The following is a 5,215-nucleotide window of genomic DNA, read 5'->3' on the forward strand; positions in this document are numbered from 1 at the left end:
CGCGATTGGGCAGCTATATCTCGGGACCATTGTGAACTGCAATACTTTTTGTATTAGCATAGTATGGCGCCTCGACACAGTTACTCATGATTCTTTCATTTTTTGTATAGCGCCATACTCTTAATTCATCACCACCAGTGGGAATTGAGCAACAAACAGACGAGAGACTAACCTGGATATTCCTACTGATCATTCTCTTAACAATTTCGACTATAACAGAGTCATACAATACACTTAGTGGTAAGAAAAGTATTGACTTGCTGCCCAACATCCCTTCACGGGTAAACCTAAGTCCTACATACATTTTCCTCATTTTCGAAGCCTCCTCATGAGTTTCTTTCCCCCGCTTTCTTTCTCTTCCTTACCCTTTGTAGCCAGAACAGTGCTTACAAGACCCAGACTTACTCCGACCATACATTGGATTTGGAGTTGAAGGTAATAGCGCTTATCCATAGATGAATAGATTTTTGCATGGACTGTGCTGTCTGGATCTTTACCCTCTATAGGCACCTTTTTACTCTACCACGTTAGAAGGCCACATTGATACCTCTTCACTCACATACTTTTAATAAATATGCTTGACAACTCACTATATACTTCCCACTACCACAGAAACCCTCTAATTTTAGGACCACTGTGTACGAGTGAATCACGACCACACACAGGTCTTTTAACTTTCATTTCACTCACTACGTGCACATTAGCACTATAGACCAATCACTTGCCCCAGTATGCAAGCATCAACATCAATCTCACCAACCGTGTGCGAAATAACACGCACGTCACTACTGCATGTTGGATGCACCTTTTTGTCACCATATGCAGTTTTGAGATAAACAGGAATACAGAATGACATGCTTACATTATTTTGTATCACCAGCCCTGAGGAGTCGTGTTGACTCAACCGTACACGACGAAACACGTGTCGGCGAATGTTACTATTCTCAAGTCTGGAGAAAATAAACATCTTGCTGTGACAAGAAGATATACACCAAAGAACCTGCTTCTGCGCATCTTTTGCCCTTTTGGTCATTGTACCTCGTTTTGTTAACATACATGTAGTTGCGAGAGCCTAGTTTTGTTGATGTGCATTGTCTTTTGACTTGTTTGGACGGTTAAGGGTGTTTGCCGTCTGCTCTTCACGCACTACACAACGATACCTTATGTTCCTTGTACACACTGTAACGTTTAAACTCAGGCAGCGCGCCCCCGGAGTCCTAATTTTCTAAAAACCCCCTTGCACAGGGTTCCGTGAAGATTCCATATCGATGAGATAGGTGACAGGGCTCTTGCGCTCGACTACTTTGAAGGGCCCCGTCCATTTGTCTTGCAGGGCGCATGGTTCGGTGGGAGACATTACCCACACTTGTTGGCCGGGTTCAAATTCGATGGAGGAGGCATTTTGATCGTACCACCGTTTCATGTCTTCCTGACTGGCCTCCAAGGTTGCTTTTGCCATCTCTTGGAACCGTCTGGTCTGGTTGCGGAGGCTTAGGAGGTATTTGAAAACATCTGGAGGGTTCTTTAGAGGGGGCATTTCCCAGCCTTCTTTGACTAGGCTGAGCGGCCCGCGCACAGGGTGTCCATACAAGAGTTCGAACGGGCTGAAGCCGAGGGACTTCTGGGGGACTTCTCGGTAGGCAAAGAGGAGGCACTGTGATAAGACTCTTTTGGAGGGGAAGGGTGTTAAAGAGACAGAACATTTTTTTAAAAGTTGGGGAGTGATGACAATGTAAGTAATGGCAAGTTTTAATTTCCAGTTCAGGACTATGTAATAAACTGTTGTGTAGTATTTCAATTTCAGAAAAATGAAGCTTGATATAGGTTTGAACTCCCATTTTGTTTGGCAATTTCTCTTCAATAATCGTGAAAACATCGTGAAAATGTGCCAACAGGAACCCTGTTTTGAACGAGGGGGAAAATGGTTAACAGATGCTAACAATTCAAAAGTGGAGATGCAGTAGTCTAAAATGAAAGACATGATTTCGTTTACTGCCTTTCTCATGATGATAGAGCGGAAAGTTGAAGAGGAATCATTGACAGAATATCGATGACAAGAATTTCGACAGAAAAAATATCGGATCCGAAATATCGATGTCCAGAATATCGAAGTGCTATATACAGAAAGGTAAGGATAAAAATATAGCGAAAAAGAGGGGCAGAGCTAGCTGGCAAGCGGAATGGCTGCCTAGTCACACAGCTCCGCCATGCACTAAAGCTTCTATCCTTAAATATCCTTCTCCAGCAGCGTTGTTTCGCTGATTTTCGGCCCGCCAACTCCCCAGCAAGTGAGGATTCAGCGGACATTCCGGCGGCCCCGAGAAACGAGAGACGCGGCCAAGGGAGGCGGTGCTCGCGCCTCCGAGGGACCAGGCCGTGAAGCAGCGGGCTCAGGTGATTGCGGCGCCCGGCTGGCGTAGCGTGACGTGTGGCCATGGGCCCCGCGAGTTGCCGGTCCGGCGGCCCCTCCCCCCGCCCATGTGAAGATGCACTTTGGGAGGACTGCGACCTTCTACCTCAGCTCCGGTACTGTGTCCTTTCGTGGCGGGACCCCGGCGGGCCGCCAGCGAGCAGAGGCGGGTAAGCGAAGGGTGGCCGTGGCCCCCCCTTGAGCCAACGGCGGTGTGGAGACCGGACACTGCTGGCCCCTAAGGGACTTGCTGTGGGGCGGTCGCCCGTCAGGGACTGCTCTGAGAACTGCTGCCTTGGTGGGTTCGTGGGGCGAGGTGGTCGGCCCCCTGAGAAGCTTCGCACTATCTCCTTGAGCTTCACGCCTGGTGCAAAGTGGTTTGCGGACGCTGAGTAGACGACCGTGCCGGCTGGCACGAACAGTGAGGGACCCCCCTGGGTGGCCCCAACGCGGGACGCCCGGCCGGCTGGGCAGCACTTGGGGCCCTCCGTTTCATCCCCTCCCCCCATTTTTCTTAGGGGCTAGGCTGCTGCTTGGGACTTCGGTTCCCTCCGCGTGAGAATGGGGACACGCGTCCGGTGACTCTGACCAGTGACTCTGACCAGTGGATTCACTCGGACCACGAGCGGCAGCGGGGAAAGAGTGGGCCTGGTGGCTTTTTCACTTTCGCCTCCCTCGGAAGGCAGCCTGGGGGTGCGGGGGTGTACTCATATGCTCAGGCTCTACACCCAACGGCACTGTATACCGTCTCGGGGAGCCCCACACTCTATTGTGAACTGTTGAAGATCGCTGAGGTGCAATGGGCAAAGGGGATCGGACTCAAAGCAAGTTGCCCTTCTCTCAAAAACAGCTGCTCCAGCAAAGCCCGGCCACGGAGGATGGCCCTGCGACACGTGCGGAGGAGGCTCGGAGCGCCGTTTCGGACATAAAAACCATGCTGCTATCAATGGAACAGGGAATACAAACTAGCATTTCGGCCCTGGGGTCCAAGATAGATGCCATGTCGTATAGAATGGACTGGATGGCGGAACGACTAGATAAGCACGCAGAGAGACACGACATGGCGGAAAGAAGGATGACGGAGGTGGAGGAGGCACAAACGGACCTGGACATGGCACAGAAGAAAATGGAGAGGATGATGCAGGCCCTGAGTGATAAGACTGAGGATTTGGAGGCGCGCTCTCGGCGCTGTAATCTACGTATTAAGGGCCTTCCGGAGAGCACTTCCACTGGTCCTATGGAACCCTTTGTGGAGGACCTCCTCACGAAACTGTTGGGGGACGGAGTGTTTTCAGCCATGTTCACAGTTGAGAGGGCGCACAGGTCACTGGCCCCGCGGCCGCAGCCTGGTGCGCCGCCGCGCCCTATTATAGCGAAGCTCCTCAACTACAGGGATAGAGACACCGCGCTCCGCTTGGCGAGAGCCAAACAGCACCTGCAGTATGAGGGGTCCGCCATCTCGTTATATCCAGACTTCACAGCAAAGGTTCAGGAGGAGCGGAAACAGTTTATCCCCCACAAGAAGCGACTCCGGGCGATGGGCCTGGACTATGCCTTACTGTACCCAGCTAAGCTACGCGTCAATAAGGGGGGTCACTCTCATATCTTCACGGATCCAGGGGCACTACAACAGGCTATGAAAAGGTGGGCGTAGGAACAGAAAACGAACTCTGCAAAGAGTCCCGAGGACGAAGAGTAAGGGTGGGCGGGCAGCTACGCTCCGTGCACGGAGGGTGCGTAGTGCCGGCTTCTACGCATTTTGCATAGCAGGCGTAGAATTCGGCACTACGCACGCTCCGCAGACGGAGCGTAGCTGGCCGCCACCCGCCTCCCTCCCGCCCTCCCTAAATACTTTAAATTAAATCTGTAAAAGAATTAAAAGGCACTTACCTTTCCCGCTGCTGCCCGCCGCGTCCCCGGGGCTCGCTCTCTTCGTCGCTTCCGTCTTGGGTAATAATGCGCATGCGCGGGCGGCCGCGCATGCGCATTTCTCACGAGAAATGCGCATGCGCGGCCGCCCGCGCATGCGCATTATTACCCAACACGGCGGCGATGAAGAGAGGGTGCCCCGGAGACGCGGCGGGCAGCGGAGGGCAGCGGCGGGCAGTGGCGGGCAAGGTAAGTGCCTTTTAATTCTTTTACAGATTAATTTAAAGTATTTAGGGAGGGCGGGAGGGAGGCCTGCGGTGCGTAGTGGGGCTACGCGGAGTGCGGAGGTGGGCGTAGTTTCTCGCCCACTTCAATTAGCTCCGCGAAGCCCCACTACGCCCACTACGCCCAGGGTTAACGAAGAGGCCGACAGCCGACTGGATGATCAGGATTGACCGCTGTCTCCCATGGCTTGCCTTCCATGGGTCCGGTGCGGTTGCCCCGAGACGGAGGTTTGCCGTTTTTTCTTTCTGGAGGAGAGTCGGGGAGCTCGACGACTCATGGGAACATTGCTGGTTAAGCAGATAAGTGACATGTGTGTGGGATGTGGGGGGGGGGCGGGGGGGGCCGCTCTGGTGGCGATTTGTTCTTCATTTGATCCGTATACATGCTGGGGCCTACTGCAGAGATCTGATTGCTTGTCCCTTGTCAGTGATAGACCCGGGACTGGGGACTTGGTGCACGATGGGGCAGAGCGAAGCGCGTAACAGACAATCTTTATAGTTATGGCTGCTGCGTTACTCCTGGTTGATGTGCATGGCGGGAGCGGGTGGCGGGCCACACAAGAGTTCTGAGACGTAGGTAGAAACAATGTCACTTGGCTACCTGCTGCCCCGCGCGTTAAGCACACTGTTGTGGTGGTTGAATCTAGTTGGG

Source organism: Lissotriton vulgaris, chromosome 5 (assembly GCF_964263255.1).
Source record: "Lissotriton vulgaris chromosome 5, aLisVul1.2, whole genome shotgun sequence".
NCBI lineage: Eukaryota > Metazoa > Chordata > Amphibia > Caudata > Salamandridae > Lissotriton > Lissotriton vulgaris.